Source organism: Dipodomys merriami, unplaced genomic scaffold (genome assembly GCF_024711535.1).
Source record: "Dipodomys merriami isolate MVZ:Mamm:240054 unplaced genomic scaffold, mDipMer1.0.p SCAF_46, whole genome shotgun sequence".
In the NCBI taxonomy this organism is placed as follows: Eukaryota; Metazoa; Chordata; class Mammalia; order Rodentia; family Heteromyidae; genus Dipodomys; species Dipodomys merriami.
The window spans coordinates 8,237,669-8,251,109 of NW_027206024.1; positions in this window are offsets into that span (position 1 = coordinate 8,237,669).

The following is a 13,441-nucleotide window of genomic DNA, read 5'->3' on the forward strand; positions in this document are numbered from 1 at the left end:
AGTAATACGGTTAGGATTAGGGTTAGGGTGAGGTTGAGGGTGAGGCTGAACTTTAGGGTGAGAGTGAGGTTGAGTATGAGGGTGAATGTGTGGGTTAGGGTTAGGGTTAGGTTTAGGGTGAAGGTAAGGGTGAGGGTTAAGCTTAGGAGTAGGGTTAGGGTTTGGGTTAGGCTGAGTGTGAGCGTGAGTGTGAGGGTGAGGGTTAGGGTTAGGGTGAGTGTTAGAGTTAGTGTGAGGGTTAGGGTGAGGGCGAGATTAAGGGTTAGGTTGAGGGTTAGAGTGAGGGTGAGTGTTAGGTTTAGGGTTAGGGTTATGGAGAGGGTTAGGGTGAGGTTTAGGGTTAAGATTAGGGTTTTGGGTAAGGGTGAGGGTTAGGGTTAATGTTTGGGTTAGGATTAGGATGAGGGTTAGGGTTAGTGTGAGGGTTAGAGTGAGGGTGAGGGTAAGGGTTAGGTTGAGGTTTAGGGGGAGGGGGAGGGTTAGCCTCAGGGTTTGGGTTAGGGTGAGGGTTAGGGTGAGGGTTAGGGTTAAGGTTAGGTTTAGGGTTAGGGTGAGGGTTATGGTTAATGTTAGGGTTAGTGTTAGGGTAAGGGATAGGTTAAGTGTGAGATTTAGGTTTAAGGTGAGGTTTAGGGTTAGAGTGAGGGTTAGGGTTAGGATTAGGGTTAGGATGAGGGCTAGGGTGAGCTTGAGGGTTAGGGTTAGGTTTAGGGTTAGGCTGAGGGTTAGGGTTACAGTTAGGTTTAGGGTGAGGGGTAAGTTTAGGATTAGGGTGGGGGTTAGCTTTAGTGTGAGGGTTAGGGTTAGGGTGAGTGTTAGGTTTAGGGTTAGGGTTAGGGTTAGGGGGAGGGGGAGGTTGAGTGTGAAGTTTAGGGTTAGCGTTAGGATGAGGGTCAGGGTTAGGGTGAGTGTTAGGGTTAGGATTACGGTTAGGGTGAGGGTGATGGTGAGGCTGAGAGTTAGGCTGAGGGTGAGTGTGAAGGTGAGGGTTAGGGTTAGTGGTAGGGGTAGGGTGAGGGCGAGCATTAGGGTTAGGATTAGGGTTAGGGTTAGGCTGAGGGTGAGGGTGAGGGTGCAGGTGAGGGTGAGGTTTAGTTTGAGGGTTAGGGTTAGGGTAAGGTTTACGGTGAGGTTTAGGGTTAGTGTGAAGATTTGGGTTAGGATTACGGTTAGGTTTTGGGTTAGGGTGAGGGTTAGTGTTAGTGTGACGGTTAAGGTTAAGGTTGGGCTTAGGTTTAGGGTGAGAGTAACCGTTAGGGTGAGGGTAAGAGTTTGGTCGAGGGTGAGGGTTAGGGTTTGGGTTAGGGTTAGGGTGAAGCTAAGGGTTAGGGTGAAGGTTAAGGTTAGGTTTAGGTTGAGCGTTAGGGTGAGGTTTAGGGTGAGATTTAGGTTTAGGATTAGTGTTAGTTTTTGGGTTAGGCTTAGGGTGAGGGTGAGAGTGAGGTTGAGGGTGAGGGTTAGGATGAGAGTTAGGGTTAGTGTGAGGGTGAGGGTTAGGGTTAGGGTTAGAGTGAGGGTTAGGGTTAGGGTTAGGATTTGTTTGAGGGTTAAGTTTAATGTTAGGTTAGGGTTAGGGTTAGTGTAAGGGTTGGGAGAGGTTTATGGTGAGGGTGAGGGTTAGAGTTAGCCTTAGGGTTAGGGTAAGGGTTTTGGTGAGGGTTAGGGTTAGTGTGAGGGTTAGGCTTAGGGTTGGGGTTAGGGTTAGGGTAAGGAGGAGGGTTAGGGTTACCGTGAGGGTTAGGGTTAAGGTGAGGGTAAGGTTTAGTGTTAGGGTTAGGGTGAGGTTTAGGGTTAGCATTAGGGTGAGGGTAAGGGTTAGGGTGAGGGTTAGGGTTAGGATGAGGGTTAGGGTTAGTGTGAGTGTTCTGGTGAGGGTGAGGGATAGGGTTAGGGTTAGGGTGAGGTGAGGGTTAGGGTTAGGGTTAGGATTAGGGTTAGGTTGACTGTTAGGGTGAGGATGAGAGTTAGGTTTATGCTTAGGGTTAGGGTGAGGGTTAGGGTTACTGTGAGGGTTTGGGTTAGGTGTAGGTATAGGATTAGGGTGGGGCTTAGCTTTAGTTTGAGGGTTAGGTTTAGGGTTATGTTTAGGGTGAGTGTTAGGGTCAGGGTTAGGGTTAGGGTGAGGGTGAAGTTGAGGATGAAGTCTAGGGTTAGGGTTAGGGAGAGGGTTAGGTTTAGGTTGAGTGTTTGGGTTAGTATTATGTTTAGGGTGAGGGTGATGGTGAGGCTGAGAGGTAGTCTGAGTGTGAACGTGAAGGTGAGGGTTATGGTTAGAGATAGGGTTAGGGTGACTGTGATTGTTAGAGTGAGGGTGAGGTTTAGGGTTAGGGTTAGGTTTAAGGTGAGGGTTAGGCTTTGGATTAGGGTTAGGGTGAGGGCTAGGGTGAGGGTGAGTTTTAGGGTTAGGCTTAGGGTTAGCGTGAGGGTTAGGGTTCCTGTTAGGGTTAAGGTGAGGGTTATGGTTACTGTTAGGTTTAGGGTGAGGGGTACGTTTAGGATTAGGTTGGGGGTTAGCTTTAGTGTGAGGGTTAGTGTTAGGTTTAGGGCTAGGTTTAGTGTTAGGGTTAGGATTATGTTTAGGGTGAGGGTGATGGTGAGGCTGAGTGTTAGGCTGAGGGTGAGCGTGAAGGTGAGGGTTAGGGTTAGGGGTAGGGTTAGGGTGAGGCTGAGTGTTAAGGTTAGGATTAGGGTTATTGTTAGGCTGAGGCTGAGGGTGAGAGTGAGGGTTAGGTTGAGGGTTAGGTTGAGGGTTAGGGTAAGGATTAGTTTGAGGTGTAGTGTTAGTGTGAGGATTTTGGTTAGGGTTAAGGTTAGGTTTAGGTTTAGGGTGATCGTTAGGGTTTGTGTGAGGTTTAGGGTTAGGGTTGGGCATAGGGTGAGGTTGAGGGTAACGGATAGTGTGAGCATAAGAGTTAGGTTGAGAGTGAGGTTTAGGGTTGGGGTTAGGATTAGAGTGAGGGTAAGGTTTAGGATGAGGTTTATGGTGAGGGTGAGGTTGAGGGTGAGGGTTAGGGTGAGGGTTAGGGTTAGGGTAAGGGTTAGGGTTAGTGTGAAGTTTAGGGTGAGGGTGAGGTTTAGGGTAAGGGTGAGTGTACAGGTGAGGGTGAAGTTAAGGGTGTGGATGAGGGTTAGGTTTAGGTTGAGGGTTAGGGTGACGGTGAGGGTTACTGTGAGAGTGAGGGTTAGGGTTAGGGTTACGATTATTGTGAGGGTTAGGTTTAGGTTAGGGTTAGGGTTAGTGTAAGTGTTAGGGAGAGGTTTAGGGTGAGGGTGAGGGTTAGAGTTAGCCTTTGGGTTAGGGTTAGGGTGAGGGTTAGGGTTAGTGTGAGGGTTAGGCTTAGGGTTGGGTTTAGGTTTAGTGTGAGGGTAAGTGTTAGGGGGAGGGTTATGGTTACGGGGAGGGTTAGGGTTAAGGTGAGGGTAAGGGTTAGGTTTAGGGTTAGGGTGAGGTTTAGGGTTAGGATTAGGGTGAGGGTAGGGGTTAGGGTGAGGGTTAGGGTTAGGGTGAGGGTTAGGGTTAGGGTGATGTTTAGGGTGAGGGTGTGATTTATGGTTAGGTTGAGTGTTCCGTTGAGGGTGAGGGTTAGGGTGTGGGTGAGGGTTAAGGTTAGGGTTAGGGTGAGTGCTAGGTTTAGTGTTAGGTTGAGGGTTTGGGTGAAGTTGAGATTTAGGGTTAGGGTTAGGATTAGTGTGACGGTTAAGTTTAGGGTTAGGATAAGTTTAGGGTTAGTGTAAGGGTTAGGGAGAGGTTTATTGTCATGACCGCCTCGACCAGCACGGAAGATGCGACACCGAGCTCTTCTTTCTGCAGTTTATTCAGGACCATTGAGCAATCTTCTGACCCCAACCCCGGGGAGAATTCCTCACAGCCATAAATACTCGCTGGGTAGCCAACCTTGATACGCCACGTGGGAACCACCAATAGTTTCAGGGGCACGGAAGCAAGCCAGATTCTTTGCCTTAGCCATATAAGGAGTTGTTTACCTCAGAGAGCACTCGCCATTGGGAAGGCGGAGGGCGAAAGCCAGCACCATCTTTCAGGTGCTGCTGCACGCAGCTCTCTACAGTTTATGGTGAGGGTGAGGATTATAGTTAGCCTCAGGTTTACGGTGATGTTTAGGGTGAGTGTTAGGGTTAGGTTTAGAGTTCGGATGAAGGTGACGGTTAGGGTTAGGTTTAGGGTTAGGTTGAGTGTGAGGGTAGGGCATGGGGTTCAGTGAGGTTTCGAGTTAGGGTGAGGTTTAGGGTTAGGTTTGTGTAAAGGTTAGAGTTATGGTGAAGGTGAGGGTGAGGGTTAGGGTTAGGATGAGGGTTAGGGTTAGGATTAGCATTAGGATTAAGGTTAGGGTTAGGCTTTGACTGAGGTTGAGGGTGAGGGTGAGGGTGAGGGATTGTGTTACAGTGAGGGTTAGGGTTAGGTTTAGGGTGAGGTTGAGGGTTAGGTTTAGGTTTAGGGTTAGGGTTAGTATGAGTGTTAGTTTAAGGGGTAGGATTACGGTTAGGGTGAGGGTTATATTTAGTGTGAGGGATAGGGTTAGGGTTAGGTTTCGGGTTAGGATGAGGGTTAGGGTGAGGGTGAGGGTTATGGTGAGGGTTTGGGTGAGGGTTAGGGTGAGGTTTAGGTTGAGCGTTAGGGTGATGGTTAGGGTTAGGTTGAGGGTGAGGGTGAAGGTAAGGGTAAGGGTGAGGGTTAGGGTGAAGTTTAGTGTTAGGTTTAGGGTTAGTATTAGGGTGAGTGTAAGGGTCAGGGTGAGGTTTAGGGTTAGGGTTAGGATGAGGGTGAGGGTTAGGGTGAGGGTTAAGGTGAGGTTTAGGGTTAGGGTTAGCATTATGTTTAGGCCTAGGTTGAGGGTGAGGGTTAGGTTAGGTTTAGGGATAGGGTGAGAATAAGGGTTAGGTTTAGTGTTAGTGTGAGGGTTAGGCTGAGGGGTAGGGTTTGGGTTAGGGTGAGGGCTTGGTTTAGTCTGAGCATTAGGGTAAGGTTTAAGGTTACGCTTAAGGTATGGGTAAGGGTTCTGGTGAGGGTTAGGGTGAGGGTGAGGTTTAGTGTTAGCATTTCAGTTAGGGTGAGGGTTAGGGTGAGGGTGAGGTTGAGTGTTAGGGTTAGGGTAAGGGAGAGGGTAGGGTTTGGGTTAGGGTTAGGGTGATAATTAGGGTTAGGGTGAGGGTTAGTGTTATGACTAAGTTGAGGGTGAGGGTGAGGATGAGGGTTAGGTTGAGGGTGAGGGTGAGGGTGAAGTTTAGTGTTAGGGTTAGTGTTAGGGTGAGGGTGAGGGTGAGCGTTAGGGTTAGGATTAGGGTTAGGGTTAGGGTTAGGCTGAGGGTGAGGGTGAGTGTGAGGGTAAGTGTTAGAGTGAGGTTTAGGATGAGAGTGAGGTTTAGGGTTAGCCTGAGTGTTAGGGTGGGCGTTAGGTTGAGGGTTAGGCTGAGGGGTAGGTTTATGTTTATGGTGAAATGTAGGTTTAGTCTGAGGGTTAGGGTTAGGGTTAACATTAGGGTTAGGGTGAGGGTGAGGGTGAGATTTAGGGTTAGTGTGAGGATTAGGGTTAGTGTTAAGGTTAGCTTTAGAGTTAGGGTGAGGGATAGGGTTAGGGTTAGGGTTAGGGTTAGTTTGAGGTTTAGGATTAGGGTTGGGGTTAGGGTTAGGGTGAGTGTAAGTGTTAGGCTGAGTGTTAGGGTTAGGGTGAGGGTTAGGTTTAAGTTGAGGGTAAGGGTTAGGTTGAGGGTGAGGTTGAGGGTTAGGTTTAGGGTTAGGGTGAGATCTAGGGTGCGGGTGAGCGTTAAGGTTAGTGTTAGGGTTAGGGTTAGAGTTAGGATGAGGGTGAGGGTGAGATTTAGGTTTAGGACTAATGTTAAGTTTAATGTTAGGCTTAGGGTGAGTGTTAGGATGAGGTTGAGGGTGAGGGTTAGGGTGAGGTTAGGGTTAGGTTTAGGGTGGTTGTTAGGGTTAGTGTGATGATTAAGGTGAGGGTGAGGTTTAGTGTTAGGGTGAGTGTTCCCCTGAGGGTGAGGATTAGGGTGTGGGTGAGGGATAGGTTTAGGGTGACAGTTAGGATGATGGTGAGGGTTAGGGTGTGGCTGAGGTTTACGGTTATGGTTAGGGTTAGGAAGAGGGTTAGGTTGCAATTTAGGGTTAGAGTCAGTGTTAGGTTTAGGATTAGGGTTAGGGTGAGGTTCAGGGTCAGGGTGATGGTTAGGTTTAGGGTGAGGGTTAGGGTTAGGGTGAGTGTTAGGTTTAGGTTTAGGGTTGATGTTAAGCTAAGAGTTAGTGTTCGGGTGAGGGTTAGGGAAAGGTTTAGGGTTAGGTTTAGGATTATTGTTAGGGTTAGGGTGTGGGTTAGGGTGAGGGTGAAGTTTAGGATGAGGGTTAGGTTTGGGGTGAGGTTGAGAGTCAGAATTAGGGTTAGGATTAGGATTAGGTTTAGGGTTAAGCTGAGGTGGAGAGGGAGGGGGAGGGGCGGTTTTGGCATAGGGTTAGGTTAAGTATTTGGGTTAGAGTGAGGGTTAGGGTTAGTGTTATTGTAAAGGTTAGGGTGAGGGTGAGAGTGAGGGGAGGGGTAGGGGGAGGGCGAGGTTTAGGGTTAGGGTTAGGTTTAAGGTGACGGTGAGAGTGTGGGTTAGGGTTAGTATTTGGATTAAGGTTAGGGTTAGGCTGAGGGTGAGGGGAGGGGAGGGGAGGGTGAGTGTTACGATTAGGGTTAGGGTTAGGGTTAGGGTTAGAGGGAGGGGGAGGGAGAGTGTTAGGTTTAGGGTTAGGGTTAGGGTTTGGGTGAGGGTGAGGGTTAGGGTTAGGGTGAGGGTTCAGGTAAATGTTAGGGTTATTGTTAGGGTTATGGTGAGGGTGAGGTTGAGGTTGAGGGTGAGGGTGATTGTGAGGTTGAGGGTTAGGGTTAGGTTTAGTGTGAGGGTGAGACTGAGGGTTAGGGTTCGGGTTAATATTAGTGTGAGGTTTAGGGTTAGGGTTAGGGTTGTGGTGAGGGATAGGGTCAGGGTGAGTTTTAGGTTGAGAGCTAGGGTGAGGATGAGGGTTAGGGTTAGGGATATGTTGATGGTTAGGCTGAGAACTAGGTTAGGGTTAGGTTTAGGGTGAGGTTGAGAGTGAGGGTTAGGGATTGGATTAGGCATAGTTTTAGGGTTAGGCTGAGGTTGAGGTTGAGGAAGAGCGTTAGGTTTAGGGCTGAGGTTAGAGTTAGGGTTAGGGTTATGGTTAGAGTAAGGGTTAGGGTTAGGGTAATTTTCAGAGTTAGGATGACAGAGAGTTTGAGGGTGAGGGGGAGATTTAGGGTTAGGTTTAGGTTTAGGTTGAGGTTGCGAGTGAGGGTTAGGATTAAGATTAGGGTTAGGTTTAGCCTCAGGGTGAGGGTGAGGGTGAAGGTTAGGGTTAGGCTAAGGGTTAAAGTAATGTTTAGAGTTAGGATGAGAGTTAGAGTGAAGGATAGGTTTAGGGTTAGGGTTAGCGTTAGGATCAGTGTGAAGATTAGGGTTAGGGTTAAGGTTAGGTTGAGGGAAAGGTTTAGGGTGAAGTTTCCAGTGAGTTTGAGGGTTAGGGTGAGGGTTAGGTTTGGGTTCGGTTTAGGGTTAGGGTGAGGGTGAGTGTGAGGGTGAGGGTGAGGGTGAGGGTAGGGTTAGGGTTAGGGTTATGCTGAGGGTAAGTGTCAGGTTGAGGGTTAGGTTTAGGGTGAAGGTTAGGGTTAGGGGAAGGGTTAAGTTTAGGGTTAGGGTTAGGGTGAGGGCTAGGTTGAGGGTGAGGGTTATGGTTAGGGTTAGGGTTAGGGTGAGGATTAGGTTTAGTTTTAGGGTTAGGTTGAGGGTTAGGCTGAGGGGTAGGGTTAGGCTGAGAGGTAGGGTTAGGTTAAGGGTCTGGGTTAGGGTTAGGGTTATTTTTAAGGTTAGCGTGAGGTTCAAGGTGAGGGTAAGTGTGAAGTTGAGGGTGAGTTTTAGTGTTAGGGTTAGGGTTAGGCTTAGGGTGAGAGTGAGGGTGAGAGGGAGGGTTAGGATTAGTGATGGGGTTAGGGTTAGGGTGAGGGTTAGTGTTAGGGTTAGGGATAGGGTGAGAATTAGGGTTAGGGTTAGTGTTAGGGTGGGGGGTTGGGCTAGGGTGTGGGTTAGGCTGTGGGGTAGGGTTAGGGTTATGGTGAGGGTTAGGTATAGTTTGAGGGTTATTGTTAAGTTTAAGGTTAGGTTTAGGGTGAGGTTTAGGTTTAGGGTGAGGGATACGGTTAGGGTTAGGGTTAGGGTGAGGGTGAGGGTGAGGATGAAGTTCAGGGTGAGAGTGAGGGTGAGGATCAGTGTGTGGATTAGGGTTAGGGTTAGGTTTAGGGTGAAGGTGAGGTTGAGGGTTAAAGTTAGGATTAGGGTTAGGTTTTGGGTTAGGCTGAGGGTGAGTGTGAGTGTGAGGGTGAGGGTTAGGGTTAGGGTGATTTTTAGAGTAAGTGTGAGGGTTAGGGTTAGGGTGAGATTAAGGGTTAGGTTGAGACTTAGGGTGAGGGTGAGGGTTAGGGTTAGGGTTAGGGAGAGTGTTAGGTTTATGGTTAGGGTTTTGGGTAAGGGTCAGTGTTAAGGTTAATGTTAAGTTTAGGATTAGGGTGAGGGTTAGGGTTAGTGTGAGGGTTAGACTGAGGGTGAGGGTAAAGTTTAGTTTGAGGGTTATGGGGAGGGGTGTGTTAGCGTCAGGGTTTGGTTTGCAGTGAGGTTTAGGTTAAGAGTTAGCGTTAAGTTTAGGTTTAGGGTTAGGGTGATGGTTATGGTTAATGTTAGGGTTAGGGTTAGGGTAAGGCTTAGGATGAGGGTGAGGTTTAATTTTAGGGTGAGTGTTAGGGTTAGGTTTAGGTTTACGGTTAGGATTAGGGTTAGGGTAAGTGCTAGGGTGAGGGTGAGGGTTAGTGTTAGGCTTAGGGTTAGGGTGAAGTTTAGGGTTACTGTTAGGGTTAGGGTGAGGGGTAGGTTTAGGATTAGGGTGAGGGTTAGCTTTAGTGTGAGGGTTAGGTTTAGGGTTAGGGTAAGTGTTAGGGTGAGGGTAAGGGTTAGGTTGATGGTTAGTGTGAGAATGAGGGGTAGAGTTAACTTGAGTTTTAGGGTGAGGGTTAGAGTCAGGATTAGGGTTAGGTTTACAGTTAGGTTGAGGGTGACTATTAGGGTTAGGGTTAGTGTGAGGGTTATGGTTAGTCTTAGGTTTAGTGTGAGGATTAGGGTTAGGGTAAGTTTTATTATTAGGGTTAGGGTTAGGCTTATGGTGAGGGTGATGGTGAGGGTGAGGTTTAGGGTTAGGGTTCAGTTTAGGGTGAGGTTGAGGGTGAGGGTTAAGGTTAGGATTAGGATTAAGTTTAGGATTAGACTGAGTGTGAGGGTGAGGGTAAGGGTTAGGGTTAGTGTTAGGGTGAGGTTTAGGGTTAAGTTGAGGATTAGGGTTAGAATTAGAGTTAGGGTGAGGATGTGGGTGAGGGTTCAGGTTCGGGTTAGGTTTAGGCTTAGGGTGAGGGTGAGGGTGACGGTTAGGGTTATCATTAGTGTTACGGTGAGGTTTAGGGTTAGGGTGAGGGTTAGGGTTAGGGTTAGAATTAAGGTGAGGTTGTGGGTGAGGGTGAGGGTTAGGGTTAGGTTTAGGGGTAGGGTGAGGGTGAGGGTGAGGGTTAGGGTTAGGATTAGGTTTAGGGTTAGGATTAGGCTGAGGGTGAGGGTTTGTTTTAGGGTTAAAGTTAGGGTGAGGGTGAGGGTGAGGGTGAGGGTTAAGGTTAGAGTGAGGGTTACGAATAGGTTAGGGTGAGGGTTGGGTTATGGTGATGTTTAGGGTGAGGGTGATTGTTAGGGTGAGGGTGAGGGTAAGGGTGAGTGTTAGGGTTAGGGTTAGAGTTAAGTGAAGGCTAGGGTGAGGGTAAGGGTTAGCGGTAGGTTTAGGAATAGGGTGAGAATTAGGGTTAGGGTTATGGTGTGTGTTAGGGTTAGTGTTAGGGTTAGGGTAAGGGTTAGGTTGAGGGTGAGGGTTAGGGTTAGTGTGAGGGTTAGAGTGAGGGTGAGGTTAAGGGATAGGTTGAGGCTTAGGGTGAGGAAGACAATTAGGGTTAGGGTTTGGATTAAGGTGAGGGTTAGGTTGAGGGTTAGGGTTAAGGTTTGGGATAGGTTTCGGGTGAGGCTTAGGGTTAATGTTAAGGTTAGGGTTAGCGTAAGGGTTAGGGTGAAGGTTAGGGTTAGGGTTAGGCTTAGAGTTAGGGTGAGAGTTAGCATTAGTTTTAGGGTTGGGTGAGGTGTAGGTTTGGTTTAGGGTGAGGTTTATCTTTAGTGTGAGGGTTAGGGTTCGGGTTAGGGTTAGGGTTAGGGTGATGATTAGCTTTAGGGTGACGGTTAGTATGAGAGATTGGGTTAGGGTTAATGTGAGTCTTAGGGTGAGTGTTAGGGTAAGGGTTAGTGTGAGGGTTAGGATTAGGGTTGTGGTGAGGTTGAGTGTTAGGGTATGGGTTAGGCTTAGGGTTAGATTTAGGTTTAGGTTTAGGCTTAGTGTTAGGGTTAGGGTTATTTTTAGGGTTAGGGTTAGGCTGAGGGAGAGGGTGAGGGTGAGGGTGAGGTTTCGGGTTAGGGTTAGGTTTAGTCTGAGGGTGAGGGTGAAGCTTAGGGTTAGGGTTAGTGTTATGCTTAGGTTTAGGTTGAGGGTTAGGGTGTGTGAGGGTTAGGGTTAGGGTGAGGTTTAGTTTGAGGCTAAGGGTTGAGGTGAGTTTAGGGTGAGGGTGAGGTTTAGGCTTAGGGTTAGGGTTAGGAGTACTGTGGAGATGTGGGTGAAGGTTAGGGTTAGGGTGAGGTTTAGTTTGAGGCTAAGGGTTGAGGTGAGTTTAGGGTGAGGGTGAGGTTTAGGCTTAGGGTTAGGGTTAGGAGTACTGTGGAGATGTGGGTGAAGGTTAGGGTTAGGGTGAGGTTTAGGGTTAGTTTGAGGGTTAGGGTTAGGTTTAGAGTTAGGGTCTGCATGAGGGTGAGGGTGAGGGTTAGTTTGAGTGTTAGGGTTAGTATGAGGATTAGGGTGAGGGTGAGGGTTAGGGTGAGGGATAGGGTTAGGGTGAGGGTTAGGGTTAGGTTTAGGGTGAGGGTTAGGGTTAAGGTAATGTTTAGGGTGAGGGTGAGGGTTAGTGTTAAGGTGAGTGTTTGGGTGAGGGTTAGGGTTAGGGTTAGAGTTAGGGTGAGCGTTGTAGTGAGGGTTAGGGTAGGGTTAGGGTAAGAGTAAGGGTTAGGGTGAGGGTTAGGGTTAGGGTGAGTGTTAGGTTGAGGGTTAGTGTTAGGATTAGGATGAGGGTTTGTGTGAGGGTAAGGGTTAGAGTGAGGGTTAGGGTGAGGGTGAGGGTTAGGGTTAGGGTGAGGAGTACAGTGAAATTAAGGTTAGGGTGAGAGTGAGCGTTAAGTTGGGGGTTTGGTTTAGGGTTAGGGTTAGGGTGAGTGTAAGTGTCAGGGTGAGGGTTAGGGTTAGAGTGATGGTAACGGTCAGGGTGAGTGTTAGGGTTAGGGTGAGTGTTAGGTTTAGGGGAAGGGTTAGGTTTAGGTTGAGGCCCAGGGTGAGGGTGAGCGTTAGGATTAGGTTTTGGGATACTGTGAGGATTAGGTTTAGGGTTAGGGTTAGTGTGAGGGTTAGGCTGAGGGGTAGGGTTAGGGTTAGGGTGAGGGTTAGGTTTTGTGTGAGGGTTAGGGTTAGGGTGAGAGTTAGGGTTAGGGTTAGGTTAAGGGTTTTTGTTAGGGTTAATGTGAGGTTAAAGTGGAGGGTGAGGGTGAGGGTGAGTTTAAGTGTTAGGGTTAGGTTCAGGGTGAGGGTGACAGCGAGGGTTAGGGTTAGGATTAGGATTAGGTTTAGGGTTAGGCTGAGGGTGAGAGTGACTGTGAGGGGGAGGGTTAGGTTTAGTTATGGGTTTAGGGTTAGGGTGAGGGTTAGTGTTAGTTTGTGCTAGGATTATTGTTAGGGTTAGGGGGAGAGGGAGGGGGAGTGGAGGGGGAGGTTTATGGTTAGGATTAGGTTTAGGGTGAGGTATAGGGTGAGGGTTAGGTTTAGAATTAGGATTAGTGTTAGGGTTAGGCTGAGGGGGAGGGGGAGGGTTAGGGTTACTGTTATGGTTAGGGTGAATGTGATGGTTAAGGTTAGTGTGAGAGTTAGGGTTAGGATTAGTGTGTAGGAAAATATTTGGGTGAGGGTTAGGGTCCGGGTGCAGGTTAGGCTTAGGGTTAGGGTTAGGATTAGTGTGTGGTTGAGGGTGAGGTTTAGGGATATGCTGAGATTTAGGGTTAGGATGAGGGTTAGGGTTAGGGTTAGATTTAGTGTGAGGGTGTGGGTGAGGGTTAGGGTTAAGGTTACGGTTTTGGGTAAGGGTGAGGATTAGTGTTAGTGTTATGGTGAGGATTAGGGTGAGGTTTAGGGTTAGTGTGAGGATTAGAGTGAGGGTGAGGGTAAGGGTTATGTTGAGGGTTATGGTTAAGTTTAGGTTTAGCGTTAGAGTGAGGGTTATGGTTAATGTTAGTGTTAGGATGAGGTTCAGTGTTAGAGTGAGAGTTAGGGTTAGGATTAGGGTTAGGGTGAGGACTAGGGTGAGGGTGAGGGTTAGGGTTAGGCTTAGTTTTAGCGTGATGTTTAGGGTTACTGTTAGGGTTAGGGTGAGGGGTAGGATTAGGATTAGAATGAGTGTTAGTTTTTGTGTTAGGGTTAGGCTTAGTTTTAGCATGAGGTTTAGTGTTAGGGTTAGGGTTAGGGTGAGGGTAAGTGTTAGGGTGAGGTTTAGTTTGAGATTGAATTTTAGAGTTAGCGTGAGTGTTAGGGTGAGGTTTAGGGTTAGGCTTCGGGTGAGGGTGACAGTGAGGGTGAGGTTTAGGGTTAGGGTTCGGTCTAGGGTTAGTTTGAGGGAGAGGGTTACAGTTAGGATTAGGATTAGGTTTAGGGTTCGACTGAGGGTGAGGGTGAGGGTGATGGTTAGGGTTAGTGTTAGGGTGAGATTTAGGGTTAGGGTGAGGGTTAGAGTTAGAGTTAGAGTTAGGGTTAGGGTGTGGGTGAGGGTGAGGGTGAGGGTTAGCTTTAGGGTTAGGGTGAGAGTAAGGGTGAGGGTTAGGATTATCGTTAAGGTTAGGGTGAGGTTTAGGGTTAGGGTGAGTGTTAGGGTTAGGGTTAGAATTAAGGTTAGGGTGTGGGTGAGGGTGAGGGTTAGGGTTAGGTTTAGGGGTAGGGTGAGGGTGAGGGTGAGGGTAAGGTGAGGGTTAGGGTTAGGGTTAGAGTTAAGTGAGGGCTAGGGTGAGGGTAAGTGTTAGCGGTAGTTTTAGGGATAGGGTGAGAATTAGTGTTAGGGTTAGGGTGACGGTTAGGATTAGGGTAAGGGTTAGAGTGAGGGTTAAGTTGAGGTGAGAGTTAGGGTTAGCATTAGTGTTAGGGTGAGTGTTAGGGTGAGTTTTAGGTTAAGGGTAAGTGTTAAGGTGAGAGTGAGGGTTAGGG